This window comes from Crinia signifera, chromosome 2, assembly GCF_055691185.1.
Source record: "Crinia signifera chromosome 2, ASM5569118v1, whole genome shotgun sequence".
NCBI lineage: Eukaryota > Metazoa > Chordata > Amphibia > Anura > Myobatrachidae > Crinia > Crinia signifera.
In genome coordinates, this window is record NC_139218.1 from 260,290,756 (window position 1) to 260,307,916 (window position 17,161).

The 17,161-nt window shown below is 46.9% G+C and overlaps 1 protein-coding gene across 5 annotated transcripts in view; it reads left to right on the top strand.

Annotated features, from left to right (window-relative positions):
- Positions 1 to 17,161, top strand: part of LOC146060773 (interleukin-18 receptor 1-like) — a 106,194-nt gene that overhangs the window by 6,960 nt on the left and 82,073 nt on the right. For 3 of the 5 annotated variants that reach the window (XR_014470478.1, XR_014470479.1, XR_014470477.1), the window contains exon 1: positions 2,279 to 7,222. The gene's annotated coding sequence lies outside the window, so the exon portion shown is untranslated. Of the gene's footprint in view, positions 1 to 2,278; positions 7,223 to 17,161 lie in introns of those variants that run through there. The other 2 variants (XM_083174390.1, XM_083174389.1) reach the window with 2 other exon arrangements.

Genomic DNA, 17,161 nt, shown 5'->3' on the forward strand with positions numbered 1-17,161 from the left:
GCAATATCAATGGACTTTAATGGCAATACCAATGGACAGGATTTATGCAGCAGTATCACTGGACTGGACTTTAACGGCAGTATCACTGGACTTTGTCAGTAGTACCAATGGACAGGATTTATGCAGTATCACTGGACTTATACAGCAGTATCAATGGACTGGACTTATACAGCAGTATCACTGGACTTTAATTGCAGTACCAATAGACTGGAATGATACAGCAGTATCACTGGACTGGAGTTATACAGCAGTACCACTGGACTTTGATGCCAGCACCAATGGACTTTAACTGCAGTACCACTGGACTGAACTTATGCAGCAGTATCACTGGCCTGGACTTTAACGGCAGTATCACTGGACTGGATGTATGCAGTATCACAGACTGGTCTTTAACGGAGTGTTTTTGTGGCTGTGTGTGTTTTATAGTGTTTTTGTGTTAATAGATTTAGAATGTAAGCTCCTATGGGGCAGGGACTGATATGGATGACTTGTTTTGTCTGTACCGCACTGAGTTTTTGTGTGGTACAGTACATTAGCTGGAAACAGTAATAATAAATATGCATGTATGTCATGAACATATCTCGTTCACTATGGTGGCCTCATTCTTGAGTACAGTTTTTTTTTTTTTTTGTATGCGGATGTGCTGGTGTAAATCTCACTACATGTTTCACACATGTTCTTACATATTGACATATATCCTTCCTCTCATATGTTCATTCTCCTTCAGGCACAGTTTTACCTTAACTGGTTCATGGGTGGGGAATCAGAAGGGAGGAGCCAGTACACCCAGTTCAAAGTTATATATGTGCCTGTCTTCTGCGGATACCCTCTAATACCCAATGTCTTGAGACCATCCCAGTATCCCATAAGGACTTCATGAAAAGGATTTTAGTGGGTGCCTGCAAATAACTGGATTTCCAAACCACCCAGCAGGTCACATGTTCCAGGTCATCCAGCAGGTGCACACGCTTTCATGAGCACAATGGTGATGCATTGTAAATCAAACAACAGCATCAGATAAATATGTCACTCATTAAAGTCATCTTTCTCTTTCAATGGTCCTGGTGACACAGCTCAACACTGGGATGTAGGAGGGTCCGAAGGAGCCAGGCACCTATCCTAAAGCTTTAGAGGGTAGGCTCCTCCCCTACTGCATCCCGGACTCTTCAGTTCGTGTTAGGTGCCCACTGGAGTGGGTGCTATTCTAAAGGGCTGCAGGAGCAGCCGAAGAATTAGAGTAGTTAGGGAATTTTATTGTTTTATTAACTTTCACCCTAGCTAGGTAGGCACAGTGTGAGGATTCTCATAGTGAATCCTCACACTGCTAGCGCAGCAGGAGCTGACAGAATCGCGTCCTGTCAGCTCACTGTGCACAGGGGAGACGCTGTCTGGCCTCCCTGTGCAGCGCTTACAGCTTCTATTAAGAAGCTGCCTGGGCTCCGGAGTACCCTGAAACCGGCTCCACGTTTAGGTGGGGATCATGGGGGACAGGCGCTCCGTGATGGCGGCGGCCATTTTATGCGGAGCTTACACGCTGAGCTCCTATATGAGAGGACAGCAGCGTTGTGACAGGCATGTTCCAAGTGGTCCCCAGTCGAGGGGGAGATACTGGAACTAGGAAATCCTACCTAGGGAGCGGCTGACTGGGGGTGGTTGGCGCCAAAAGTCACTGACCCCGCAGCAGCAGGGACTTTTGGTCTCTTCCCTCACTCTGTGTTTGGCGCCTTTCAGAACGCTTGCAGCGGAGCTGAGCTGGCTTACTGATCCTGGCAGAGTGATTTGGATTTCCTGGGCATCGTTTCCCCGCAGCTGAAACCAACAGACAGCTAAGTGACTGGGTGCATTGACTCTGTATAAACGCTGGTACATTGTTTGCACTGTATATATATATATATTTTCACTTGCATCATGTCTGAGCATCAGGCTGTGGTTTTGGGGGAGGGAGCCCTTATTGCACTGAGCGCGTGTAATGTATGCACACAGAAATTTGTCCCTGAGCAGATGGCCAAGGGGGGCTTATGTAATACTTGCGCTGCTGTGAGACCCATGGGGAGTGAACCCCATAGGGCAGAGCAGATTGAACCCGCGTGGGCCAGTGCCCTAGGCAGGTCTGTGAACGCTTTGGTGCAGCTTTTGGACAGGCAGAGTGATGTGCTGGTAGAATCACAGAGACCTATGCCATCATCTCAGCAGTCTTCTGGCTCCTTGCCTCTTACCCAGGCAGATCCTGCTCTTATTCAGGTGATGCAGGATACTGCTAAGGGGATCAACAGGTTTAGTGAAATTCTAGACAAATTGGATGTTGATGTTGCAGGGACCCCTAAAAGGTCTTATGCTATGCCTACTTTGGCAGATGAGGAGGAGGGAGCGTATACTGACATCCCCTGGGATCAGGGTGATGATTTTGAAGAGACCTCTTCTGCTGGTATAGAGGATCTTATTGTAGCTGTGAAACAGGCTTTAAAACTGTCTGTGGAGGATAAGACTCCTGTTAAAGGTGTTTTTAAGCGACAGCGGAAGGAGGCTGTTACTTTTCCTTCAGATGAGGGGTTACAGAAATTGTTGGAAGGGGCTTGGAAAACTCCTGATAAGAGGCTACAGATGCCTAAGAGATTCCTTAGTCTGTAACCCATGCCAGAGTCTCATGCGGAGCTCTGGGAAAAGGTCCCAGTTGTGGATGCTTCAGTGGCACGTTTGTCCAAAGCTACTGTATTGCCAGTACAGGGCGGTGCAGCTTTTAAAGATTCTGTGGATAAAAAGCTGGAGGGTAACCTCAAGGCTATTTTTGAAGGGGTGGGATTTACCCTACGCCCCCTTATTGCTTCAGCCTGGGTCTCTAAGGCCATGATTGAGTGGGCTGGTGAATTATGCACCATGCTGCAGGCTGACACTGGTGCATTGCTGCTGGCAGAGAAAATTAAGGCAGCTGCAGAGTATGTGGTGGAAGCAGAGGAGGAAGCTCTTAAAATGGCGACCAGAGTGTCCACAGTCTCTATTAATGCCAGGAGAGTGCTCTGGCTTAAGGCCTGGGAAGCGGACAATGAGTCCAAAAAGGCCCTAGAAACTTTAGCTTTCAAGGGGAAGTTACTATTTGGAACTGAACTAGAGGAAATTATTAAACAGGCCACGGGCGGCAAAAGTACATTTCTGCCGGCCCCCTCGGCTAAGCAGACATCCAGATTTTCTGCTTTTAGGCCGTCCTTTCGGCCCTCCCCTAGAGGTGGTGCGTCCTTTCGAGGGCAGTCTTTCAGGGGAAAGTTTCAGTCCTCTAGGGGCAAGACACAAAAATCCAAGTTTGGTTCCTTTAACAAGAAGCCTGCCTCCAAAGAAGAGGACAAACCCTCCGCATGACTGTCAGGGGTTTTGCCCGACAGTGATAAAGGTGGGGGGGCGTCTCACACACTTCAGGGACGCATGGGCTTCTCTAGACCAGGATGCCTGGGTGTTAGATATTATAACCCAGGGCTACAAAATCCCTTTCAGAGGTCCACCTCCGAAAAGGTTCATCCCCACATCCTTACCAAAGGAGGCGCTGCTGCGTACAGCTCTTGTGAGAGCAGCTCACTCACTTTTGGAGAAAGGGGTGGTTTCTCCGGTTCCCAGGGCAGAGTGGAAGAAAGGCTTTTACTCCACTCTGTTTCTGGTGCCCAAACCAGACGGGTCTTTCAGACCAATACTAAATTTGAAGTCCCTAAATGTTCACTTATGGGTAGACCATTTCAAAGTGGAGTCCCTACGGTCAGTACTCTTGAGTCTGGACCAGGGAGAATTTTTGGCGTCCATGGATGTCCAGGACGCATATCTGCACGTCCCTATACACCCGGAGCATCAGACCTTGTTGAGGTTTGCTATAGGAGACCTGCATTTACAATTCCGGGCGTTACCCTTTGGGCTAGCAACCGCTCCAAGGGTATTCACAAAGATAATGTCAGTGATGGCGGCGGTGCTGAGGCTCAGGGGAATCACAGTAATACCCTATTTGGACGATCTCCTGTTCAAAGCAGAGTCAGCAGCCATGCTTCAGAGTCACTTGGCAGAGGCCATCAGTTTTTTTGCAGGCTCACGGCTGGATTTTAAATTTACAAAAATCTCAGTTGGTACCATCACAGAGGCTCCAATTCTTGGGAGTCATACTGGATACCCATCTCCATCGGGTATTTCTCCCGGAGGTAAAGGCCAGGGATTCTCAGGGCTCGGAGCATTTCAGTATGGAGGTGCCTCAAGCTCCTGGGGAAAATGGTGGCGTCATTCGAGACGCTTCAATTTGCCAGGTTCCACTCTCGGGTGTTCCAATGGAACATTTTGTCAGCCTGGTCAGGAAACACTCTGACCATGAAGTCGGAGATGATAGTGCTGTCTTCGGACACTCGAGACTCCTTGAAATGGTGGACAGAAGTAGATTCCCTTCAGTGGGGTCGGTCATTACAGACCTGGGACTGGTTGGTAGTAACTACCGACGCCAGCCTCAGGGGCTGGGGGGCAGTAGTCCTGGATCTCAGGCTGCAGGGCCTGTGGACGGCGGAGGAATCAGTGTTGCCAATCAACATCTTGGAGCTGAGAGCTGTCTGGAAAGTGATTTCCTTGGCGGGAGACAGGTTACTGAACCTCCCTTTGAGGATTCAGACCAACAATGCCACAGCTGTGGCGTATCTGAATCACCAGGGAGGTACTCGCAGCAAATTAGCCATGTGGGAGGTGTCCAGAATCTTCCTATGGGCGGAACGGAATGTTCCAGCTGTATCGGCTATATTCATTCCAGGAGTAGAGAATGTAGAAGCCGACTTCCTGAGCAGGGAGGAGCTCAAGGAAGGGGAATGGAGCTTACACCCTCAGGTGTTTCACCAGATCACTTTGATGTGGGGAACTCCGGATGTGGACCTGATGGCATCCAGGTTCAACCATCAGGTGCCAAGGTTCTATGCCAGAACGAGGGATCCACTAGCGGAGGCAGTGGATGCCATGACTATTCACTGGCAGGGAGATCTCCTCTATGCATTCCCACCAGTGCCAATGTTAGCGAGACTTTTGAAGAAAATACAGGGGCAGAAGGTTCCGGTGATCTTAGTGGCCCCAGATTGGCCAAGGAGGTCTTGGTACTCGAAGCTTCAGAGGTTGTCTGTGGACTCATGGCGTCTACCTCTGAGGCCAGACCTTCTAAGACAGGGCCCATTCAATCACCTGGATTCCGATCGATTGATTTTGACGGCCTGGCTATTGAAACCGCCATTTTGAAAAGGAAAGGGTTTTCTGAGGCAGTAGTACAGACTATGATAAAAGCCAGAAAAGCTGTATCTTCGGCAAATTATTATAGAGTCTGGAAGACTTACATTCGATGGTGTGAGAGAAGAAAGGCTCACACATCTCATTTTAAGCTATCAAGAATGATGGAATTCTTACAAGATGGTTTTTCATCGGGCCTAAGCCTTCAGTCATTGAAGGTGCAGATTTCGGCCTTGTCCATCTATTTCCAGAAAAGGATAGCCATTTTGCCGGAAATTCAAACCTTTTTACAAGGGGTATCCAGGTTGAAACCTCCATACAAGCAACCAGTAGCGCCTTGGGATCTGTCACTGGTTTTGGAATGCCTTCAGAAGGCACCCTTTGAGCCCTTAAGGTCGGCGGATTTTAAGTTTCTCACATGGAAGCTAGTGTTCTTGTTGGCAGTGGCATCTGCTAAAAGGGTGTCAGAGTTGGGAGCTTTGTCATGCAAATCTCCCTTCCTAATTTTTCATGATGACAGGGCAGTTCTGAGAACTGTGCCTCAGTTTTACCGAAGGTAGTTTCTGCCTTCCATTTAAATCAGGAGATAGTTCTACCTGTGTTTCAACCCCCTGAGGGTTCTAAGAAAAGGGACAAGTTGAAGAGTTTGGATGTTGTGCGTGCTTTAAGCATCTATGTGGACAGAGTAAAGAGTGTCAGAAAGACTGATACTTTATTGGTACTGTATGACGTACACAAAATTGGTTGGCCTGCATCTAAGCAGACTATTGCTAGGCGGTTGCGATCTGTGATAGCATTTGCATACACCAAAGTGGGTAGGCCTGTACCGGCCAGAATAAATGCGCATACCACCAGGTCAGTTGCCACCTCTTGGGCGGTTCGACATGGGGCCACAGCTGAGCAGGTTTGCAGGGCTGCCACTTGGTCATCTGTTCATACCTTTGCCAAATTCTATAGATTCCACGAGTTCGCGTCGGAGGACGCATCATTCGGGCGAGCAGTGCTGAGAGCTGCAGGCCTGAGCGTACCCACCCAAAGGACCGGCTCTGGAACGTCCCAGTGTTGAGCTGTGTCACCAGGACCATTGAAAGAGAAAAAGGGATTTTTGTAAGAACTTACCGTTCGAATCCCTTTCTCTGATATGGTCCTGGTGACACAGCGATCCCTCCCTTACGCTCAGTAAGTATGCCAGAAGTTTCATGATGTTCATGTTAAAATGGTTAAAAGTTAACAGTTACTGTTATAAAATGTGCATATAATATGTGCAGGCGTTTGTACTGAGTTAATGTATTCCAGTGGCTTTGAAAGATTGATCTGAAGAGTCCGGGATGCAGTAGGGGAGGAGCCTACCCTCTAAAGCTTTAGGATAGGTGCCTGGCTCCTTCGGACCCTCCTACATCCCAGTGTTGAGCTGTGTCACCAGGACCATATCAGAGAAAGGGATTCGAACGGTAAGTTCTTACAAAAATCCCTTTTTTGGCTTTTAATATATACTATAGTTTACATTTACATGATAATGCCTCTGGCACTTTCAGAACTATGGGCCTTATTCTAGTTCACTCTTTTTGACAAAATGCTTCTTAGATGGACAAAACCATGTGCACTGCGGGTGGGACAAATATAACATGTGCAGAGAGAATTCGATTTTGTCAGAAAGAGTGAACTAGAATAAGGCCCAATGTTCTCAAAAAATTAAAATTAGTTATAAAACGCCATACTCTGCGGCACTTAAAATTAGGAACAAATACTATAACAATAAAAAAGCAAACAGTATATAAAATCTTTATAAAACTTTTTTTAAAATAGCAATACGTTTACTCAGCATTTTTTCCTCTTTTCCAAATCGTGGTCATATGACAAATGCGATGTACAAATACAGTGAACTAATTCCCCTTTTTGATTACTTCAGCAGAAGAAATTGCTGTCTTTGCTATTCTAATAGAACACATTATTCCCTGAACATTGTTCGATGGAAACAGATACGCGGATGTAACAGAGAAGGGTAAGGCTGTTTCTATGTACAGTACATAGTTTATTTAACTTATCATACCATTATGAAACCATGGGTGAAATGTAATAGGATGAGAGATACAGAAAGTGAGAGATTTGATAAGAAATCTCCAGTTTTTTTAAAGTGCCAATCATTTACACTGCAAAACCAGTTTGATTTTGCAGTGTTAATGACTGCCGCTTTAAATAACTTCAGATTTCTTACCAAATCCCTCAGTTTCTGTATCTCTCATCCAGTGAAGTGCGGTGAGGTTAGTGTTAGGTGAGGCAGGAGGTTTTATGGACAGTGACAGAGGGGTATGTGGGGAGAGTGACAGTGGGGGATGGGGGAGAGTGACAGTGGGGAGAGTGACAGCGGGGGATGGGGAGAGTGACAGTAGAGGATGGGGGAGAGTAACAGTGGGGAAAGTGAAAGCGGGAGATGGGGTAGTGACAGCGGGTATAGTGAGAGTGAGGGATGGGGGAGAGTGACAGTGGGGACATAGGGCTGAATCATCACTTACTTTTGAAGCCTACCAGGGCTCCTGCGGCATTGGCAACGGGATGAGGGAGTACAGCCGTGTGGCCCAGCGGAGGGGATAATACAGACGCAGATCATGAATAAAGCCGTCCCAGGCTGCAGAGGAAGGAGGAGAGCCAGGTCTCACAGCGGGGTCCCGATATACAGCCGCTACAGTGTCATCTTGAAGAGAGCGGGAAGCGGTAGCTGGAGGAGTGAGGGGAGCCAGGCCTCCCAGCGTGGTCCATGGATACGGCTGCAGCATAAGAAGAGAGCAGGGTCCAGTGGGGTTGAGGCCGGGGTAGGAGGAGGGAGGATAGCTGGGCCACCGGAACATGTCGGGTAAACTGTACCCGCTCCTCCACTGCAATACAGCTCCGTCCTCACAGCCTGTCCCGCACCAGATCCCCGGGCGCCCTGCGCTCCCGGGACTGCAGGTTATTGCTGGAGATGCTGAGGGAGCAAAGCAGGCTCCGCTCCAGGCCATGCTTCTGCCCCAGCACCAGCTCGATCTTTGCAGCCAGGTCCTGGGCTAGCTCGACTGCCGTTAATGGGTCCAGCAGCCTCCTACCCAGCCACGTGTGACAGCGGATCAGTCTGTCAGTGTGTGACAGACTGATCCACTGTCCAATGACATCTGTCTCAGTGACAGGGGCGTGCTTTGATGTGAGCTGAAGCCATGTCCCTGTCACTGAGGTAGAGGAGTAGGTGCCGTTTCCCCATTCTTCTTCAATGGGCTTTTCAGCCTCTGCTTGTGCCCGCAACTTAGCCCTGCCCCCCGCTGCTGACAGTTTTAAACTGTCAGCTGGAGGCACAGCTACCGCTGCTTCCCAATGCTCACACAGCCTCTCAAACCATAAATTATAAAAATAAAAAATACAAATAGGATATTTATAACACAGTATATGTTTATAAATATCATCTTTGTATTTTTTTTATAATTTATGACAGGTGAGGCTCTGCCTCCCCTGACTGCATGCCCCTGCTCTCATCCTATTACATTTCACCCCATGTGTTGATTGTGAGACTCAGATGTCTTTGCCTTGTGTACCTTATACTGTATGTCTGTATGTATGCACAGTATGTATTTTCTGTTCATATAATTTATTCCTTATTGTAGAGGTTTGTTGAATGTAATAAGAGTCCAGATGGAGTTACAAGTGTAATATATTACACAGCAGAGCACACACAATTGTAGTGAGCCTCATTTTTGTACATTGCAGCAAAGTAGTCACGCCAAGACTGCTCACAAATGGTCACGTGTGCATATGCATGCACACAGCCATAGCAATGAATGAAGTGATCACTGGGGCCCTTATTCTGATCGGTGCGGACTTTCCCGAATTCTTTCGGTGCGGTCCGCACGCCACGCTGTGCGGCGGCGTGCGGGCTTCGTCCGTAGAAACGCCCACGTGTCCTCCGCATTCGGACGGACTCACTCTTTAAGAACAGGGCGTGTGTACGGACGACATACAAACCGTGCGTGTGCGGTGGAAACGTACAGATTCTTGCACGGGCTTCCCGCGCAAGCACGGTCTTACCGCGTCAGAACGTACGGGAAGCTGTCCGTACGCCCCGATGCGGAGTATTTACGCTCAATCCCACACTTTTTTACTGAGTACACACAGCGATCACATGACCCACTTAGGCAATTAGCCAACCTCCTGAAAAAGGGATTGTTATCAATTTCAATCAATTAAATGCTCATCTATACTGACCCACATTCCTACTACATTCATGACACACATTAACCCTTACAGCATGTGACCCTAACATACATCTAGATACACTATGTACATTTTGCTTCTTTTAAAGATTTTAAACAAGTTACACATATACTTTAGCATGTTAGAAAAAAACACTGACAACTTAGAACTTTAAATAACGATTTAATCAAAAATAACTGGCCCCAACCAAAAAATTAAAATTCCCCATCAATTATGCGGTCCATCTCCACAATCATTTGGCTCATCAGGCCTCTCAGTCTAAGGAGGGCCCCACGGCGACCCTCCTCTGCTTGGGCAGGCTCATCTGTGGAGGAAATTCAAATTCAAAAATGACTAATGATATTCATGCATACATTTAACATAGTCAAACCTACTTTTTAAACATGCATTGTGACAGGTGTGTGTGTATATATATATATATATATATTTTTATATATATATATATATATATATACATACACACATATCTAACTATATATATGAGACATACACCTATACATACATGCATGCATACTACATGGAAAGCCTGATTTTGGCCCTCTACCCTTTACTCTGTCGAACACCTCACAGTCATACTGCTCCTTCTCAATCCAAACCCACCCATGACTAAGCTCTGAGAAGCATGTCACGCGCTGCACCAATCACAATTCGGCAAACAAAGTTCAGTGTCTCTTATATGATGGAGCCTGGCAGGGGAGTTACACAACTCTCAGGAATGCTCAGTACATTTGTGCAATCAAGCATGGCTTGCCTGCTGATGGTGTGCTCCAGAAATCATTGTCAGAATGCCAGTTAGGGGAAGCTGCAGCACTAACCCACTCACATGCTCAAAAGCATTACTAAGAGCAAATACACACACAATTATGGTGCAAAACATACATGCAGGCCGCAGGGGGTGGTTAGCTAGAGGAGGGCCCAGGGGCACTGACCACTTGTTACTCCAGTCTAAGCCACGCCTGTCCATACTCCATTTATGCCATACTGAATCTAGTTTACAAAGATCATTCACCAGTAAACTCTACTCACCTATATGAGGCTACAGATTGTAGGCAAGCAGCAGGGACATGAAACACTTACATTAGCAAGTCATCCCTTTCTTCCAGGCTACAGATTAACTACACAGGTTCAGTGGCACTTAAAATCGAGATGAAAGACATCCTCACAACCTGTGTCATTAATATGTGTCCTGGCTGAAAGGGATGGTTTGCCCACCCTATCTAACCCCAAAGTGTGTCTGTTGCTATCCCGTTTGTTTTGTCATTTTATAGTATTGTAAAAATCAATTGAATCACCAGTGCTACATAGCAAATAGTACATGCCAAACGGATAAATAAATCCTTATGTATACATACCAATTCCGGCCGCCTGGACAACCTCATCGGCCTCCACCTCCTCCTCAGGGGCCTCCAATGCGCCATCCTCGGCCTCCATGACGTCCTCCACGGGTGGCAGTGCCTCCACAGCCCACCCCTCGTCATCGTCAATTTCCTGGGCCCCCTCCTCCGGCCTCCCTTCCTGCAGCTGGTCCTCCAGGGCAACCGCTGCCTCCTCCTCCTCCATTTCCTGCGCCCCCTCCTCCGGGCTCCCTTCCTGGGGCAGGTCCTCGAGGGCCACCTCTGCCTCCTCCCGGGCCTGTCTTGCGCGAGCACGTGCTGTGTATGTGAAAAATCAAAAAAGTGGCAATTAGTGGTAATTACTATTAAGCCTTATCAAGCTATAAATGCAAAGGTTAGAAGTACAGATAATTGTACAGGCAAACAGCTCCTTAGTGGCCTTTACAAAACACAGCCTGTAACATGGCAGGTATGCTGTGACATTTGGCCCATTGTAAGCATCACAAGCATTAATCCTCCCCAATAACATATTTTATGACCATTACAGGGTGTCAAACAGGAAGTAGCACTCATATATTGTATGCCATGTTTAACTCATGGATCAGGCAGGTTACCTTATTGGTTGAAAAATGGTCATGTCAGCAATATTGTACAATTGGGCATTTAGGGCCTTATTCTGGTTGGAGCGGCCAGGCCGTACGCGTACGTCCCGGGGTTTTTCATGATCTGCGCATGTGCAGATACGCTAATGCGCCGGCGCGAACACTCCACAACGCTTACGGCCAGCTCTCAATGTGCGAAAAAACCTGTACGCGAGTGTACGGGTAATGGGGCGGCATAGGGGCGTGTTGATGGGAGCGGCCGAAATAATGAGGGAAAATGGGCGTAAATATGGGCGTACACGGGGGTGTGCACCAAAAATGAGCGGTGCTACTACCGCACGATCGACTAAAGCACCGTTCATTACGGACTCCAAACAGGCGGCCGCCAACCGCCAGCTCAAACCACCCCTACAGATACCGCATGTCAGCGTGCGCCTGAGTTGGCTAATTAACGCTGATTACTACTCAAACACATACACCTGAATGTAATAAGCAATGCTGCAGTCTATTAAGTCCAAACCATGATTTCACTGCCTGCAAGCCACACATACAGCACGCAAACACATTGGAAGCTTATGTTTCTATACTTCTCCACATTTAAAGGTTTGTTTAATTTAAGGTAAGAATCTTTTTATACGCTAAGGTAGGTATTTGCTAAACAGACACATTCACTACGTGCTTTCATAGACTTTACGCAGTAGCACACTCAATCTACACAAGTCGACATGTGTCAACGTGTTCACTCTAATACTAACATAGGTTTTGTATTTAGGATACAATAACATAAACCACATCTAACACCTACAAAGGATGTTTCAGCAATGTTTGAAGCCCATGACCACTATTTTCCACACAATCTTTGTATAATACCCAAAATAATGACCTGTACCACTATCTCATCTGCTATCATTTGGATTTGACTACACTCTGGATGTAAGATGCCACCAATCACATTATTGCACTCTCATCTCTCTAACAAAGGATTCCTACATCTGCTTATGACACTGTAAAATCATATATATTTAAACAGTTATGCATGTTTGTTCACAAGCTAATTTATCATGTTTGGCCCATTCACACATCTTTTTTTAGGGAGGACACATATGCATTCCTACACAAATGTACCTTTTCACCCTTGTTTGTCTGCCTCACCCACTCCATGAGGAAAGCATTGTTCTGGACCTGCTTTTACCTACTACTGTAGGAGCTACCTCACCTGCACACAAACTGCTTTCTCACCTATTAAGTTGCTCTGCACATGTGCTGACACAAACTAATTAGCAGGGAAAAGTTGGATAGGAACATGGGAATGGCCATGGAGAGGGTTACACATGGGAAACTTCGACCACACTTCAACAAATGTTCAAAAATACCCTGGTCAGTAAGTACACATAAATCTAGTATTTGTTTCACACAAGAAATGACACATACCACAATTTATATTTAATTTGTAAAATAAATTTATTTGCTGTTCAGCATCACAGCTTGACACTTTAATGTGAGAAATCAAATAAACAAATAAAATAGACACACAAATAATAAAACAGCCAGAACAAGAGGTTGCATATCTCCAAACATGTGTTACCCTGCAAATGCAATGGTGAAAGAAATGGGGACACCAGAATACGTACTGCAACAACCAGGGTGAATACTAAGCAAGATACACACCACCAAAAAAAAATATCCTGCATTTGTAGAGGTCAAAATACGAACTTTCATGCCCATGGCACGCAAATGGATCGATGGCCAACTCAGGAAGCGGATGTCCAGTGCAATTTAAACCTTTGGCCTCCAACCACAGAGGAAGTGAACCAGGTCTCATTTGGGCCCTTTTTTGCCCCTTTTAGATGGGGCCTTGGGGACAGGGGCCTTTGGCTCAGCTGGCTTTCGGCGTCTTCCCCTAGTCGACACAGGAGGGTCAGCAGAGGTGGAAGGTTGGGGAGCAGCTTGGGGTGGGGCAGCAGATGGGGGATTGTCCCTTAGGGACCTGGCGGTGGACAGCTGCTCCGCAAGAAGTTCATTCTGGCGGCTGAGGTGTTGGCCAATGCTTACTATGCCAGCCGCCAGAGTTTCATTCATGCGGTTCAAGGCCTCAACCTGCAGCTTGTTTGTGGCCTTCCACTCCGCCAGAAAATCCGCCACCTGCTGCTGACGGATCGCAGCATCCACCCCTTGCTGCTCGATCCTCTCCAGTATCACCATCATGCTCTGATCCCATGTCTCCTGTGGCTGGGGCTGGGGGCGACGTCTTGGTGGAGGCTGGACCACTTGCTCCACCTGTGGCTCTGCAGAGGAAGATGCTGCCGGTACATCCTGGCTTTCTGCTTCTGCTAGGATAAGAATTGAAAACAATGTCACCATCACATACGCAATAAAAAATATCTTTCTAAATACAATGCATTACTGTGACTTACCATCAAAAGCAGCATCAAAGACCTCCGCCGGGAGCTCACTGTCCATATTGGAGATCCCCCTGATCTCCCCCACATCAATCACGTCACAGGAGTCCAGCTCCAGGGGGGTATACTCCAAATGGTCAGGCATAGGACCTCTCCCGGTGGACATGCTGTGGTTGTACCGGTCAGTCATCTTCCTCTTCAGTGTACTTTTGAAGTCAGTCCACCTACAAGTTTAAAAATACAAATATCACCATGAGATATGTGCACCACTGTGCTACGTGTAGGGTTACCACCTAGTCCCTTTAATTCCGGACACATGTTACTTACACAGGTTCTGTGGCAGTTTAAAATTAGGTGAAGTGGAGTCTTGAAGTCAGCCAGCCACAGAACCTGTGTAATTAATATGTGTCCGGAATTAAAGGGACTATGTGGTACCCCTAGCTACGTGACATTTCCTAGTGTGGGTGATCTTATGTTTTTTTGCCATATGTGTCCCACACACACATTCATGTCTCAATTAGGAGGCATTTCAGTGTCTCATCTCATTCATTAGGCCACTAAATGCACATACATACATCACTATGCAGAAATGACATCATCCATGGCCAAATTAGGCACCTCCACCTGGTGTGAAACTACACATTCCACCATAGCTTGACAATGTGGTTATTATGGAGTAATTTAACTATGGAATGGCATACTGGGATGTGTAGTTTCTCACCAGCTACATGTGCACAGTTTGCTCATTCTTGTTTCAGTAGCATCATATGGAACATGTTACAACAACTCTTTCAAAAACACACTTTCTCTTGTCCCATCACATACTTCACATGAGCAGAACTGTGCCCATAACCTCACATCACACCAATGGTGCATGTTTCATATATCAATGTGGGTTATTAGACATGGTTGTGTTCACATGTGACATTGAAGTGTAGCACTATCTACAAACACACCTTTCTATTAGTCTCAAAACATACATGTAACATATGTACACACATATGACATTATCAGGGGGACAAAGACCAGGGCAATTTTTCAGCAGTCTCCAGTTCTAGTATTCTAGTTCACTCTTTCTGCCCAAATATTTCTTTGATGGACAAAACCATGTGCACTGCAGGTGAGGCAGGTGTAAAACCCCACCCAAATCTGATTATCTCTGCACAAGTAACACCTGCCTCACCTGCAGTGCACATGGTTTTGTCCATCTAAGAAATATTTGGCCAGAAAGAGTGAACTAGAATAAGGGCCTCAGTTCCTGCTGGAGACTGCTGAAAAATTGCCCTGACAAACACACTAACCTTTTCTTCACCGCGTCCCAAGTTCTGACCACTGGTGCCACCTGGTTCACTTCCTCTGTGATCTTGTCCCAAAGGTTTCTCCTTGCACTGGCACCCGGCTTCCTGGTTGCCAATTCAATCCATTCGCGTGCCCTGGGAACTAGAATTCGCATTTCGGCCTCTACAAATGCAGGGTTTCTCTTTCTGGTGGTGGTATCCTGCTCAGTCCTCACCCTAGATGTTGCAGCCTGTTTTCTGGTGGCCCCAGTTCTCTCACCATGCACCTGCTGGGTCACACCTGTTTGGAGAGATGCAACCTCTTGTTCTGGCTGGTTGCTTGGCCCTTGTGGAGCTGGTGGAGGTTCACCAGGGCCTGTTACTGAGGAGCCCGCTTGATCTTGCAGGCTACTCCTCTCTTGGGCCCTCCTTCTCCGCTCCTGTTCCCTCTTGTTCAGTGCATCAAGCAGGGATTGTGCTGTAGCTCTCTGCAGAGCGTCCTCAGCTGCGGAATCGTCTGAGTCAGACATGTTTGCAGCAATTGTGGGCTGCATCTGACTGAATATTTATATGTTAATCTCCCGCCATGAACAAGGGGGCGTATATTTTTTCCCGCAAGGTAGATGCAAATTTACGCCGATATTTCCCGCCGATAATTCCCGCTTAAATTACGCAGGTCTCAACGCACCTGATCAATCACCTGTATATGCATATACACAGGTTGTGGAGCATTGTGGGCTACATCGTGAAATGTGTGCACCTGTCATTCCAATGATGAGTGTTGTCAGCTGGTATCTGTTGGAGTTCGTGTATGCCTTGTGAGTCACATTTCAAAACATCACGTTACAATGCTTTCCTTACATATGTAATGTGTATGAAATTGTCATACAGCAACATGTCGCATTGTGGCCCTTTAAGCAGCGTAGTTATGAGTAGAGGGTTGCGTGTATTATTTTCCGCACACTGTAAATACAGTACTCCTCTCCATGGATATCGGTGTATCGTGCCCCCTTTAAGCAGCGTAGTTATAAGTAGAGGGTTGCGTGTATTCATTTCCGCACACTGTAAATACAGTACTTCTCTCTTCATTGAATGCATGCTGTTGGTTGTGGTGTGTGTATATCGGAACGGTCCGCGTAAGTTTCTATTCGCATCCAGTTTGTTAATGTAAGAAGGATTAATAAAGTTAATACCAAACAAACAATTTTTTACACCAATCAGCAAGCACCAAAAGTGATATATGTACCTGCAATTAATAACTGCGCCATTGCCACCATGACTTCAACCAGGGCTAGGGCGTTTTCTACCCAGGAGCTATTGGCCTTGGTTGAGGTCATGGACCGCCGCCTGGGGCCCAGGGGCCCTTATGTGGCAAATAGTGAAAAGCGGCGGGCATACAATGCTGCCCGCCGGCTAATTTTCGCCAGGACCGGCGTGGATAGGAGCCTGGGTCAACTGGAGCGGCGCTGGTCGGACCTGCGCCGGCGGCAGCCAGTGTTGCTCTGCACACTTCGCCGCCATATTGCCCGATGTAAGTTTTTATTTACTAGTATGCCTGCGTTATTTTGCAAATGTTTTCTGTACTTTTTATAAATATGTCCCTGAGTATGTGGGTCTATATGGGGTGTATATGGGGTGTATAGGGGGTGTATAGGGGGTGTATATGGGGTGTATATGGGGGTGTATAGGGGGTGTATATGGGTGTATATGGGGGTATATGGGTGTATATGGGGGGTATATGGGTGTATATGGGTGTATATGGGGGTATATGGGTGTATATGGGTGTATATGGGGGGTATATGGGTGTATATTGGGTGTATAGGGGGGGTTTAAGTAGTTGATCAGTTTTTGGGTGTAGGATATCAAATAGTTTGCATGATAAATGTCTGAAATATCACAGCAATGATAATTTTGAAGGTTATGAGCATGACTAATGTGAATTTTTCTTTCCCCCTTTTTTATGAAACCCAATCTTCGATTTCTATGCCATCAACATGAACATTTCAGCACGGGCAAGGGCACGCATGGAAGCCCGGGAGCAGGCAGCCCGGGACCAGGCAGCCCAGGAGCAGCCGGAAGAGGAGGAGGAAGAG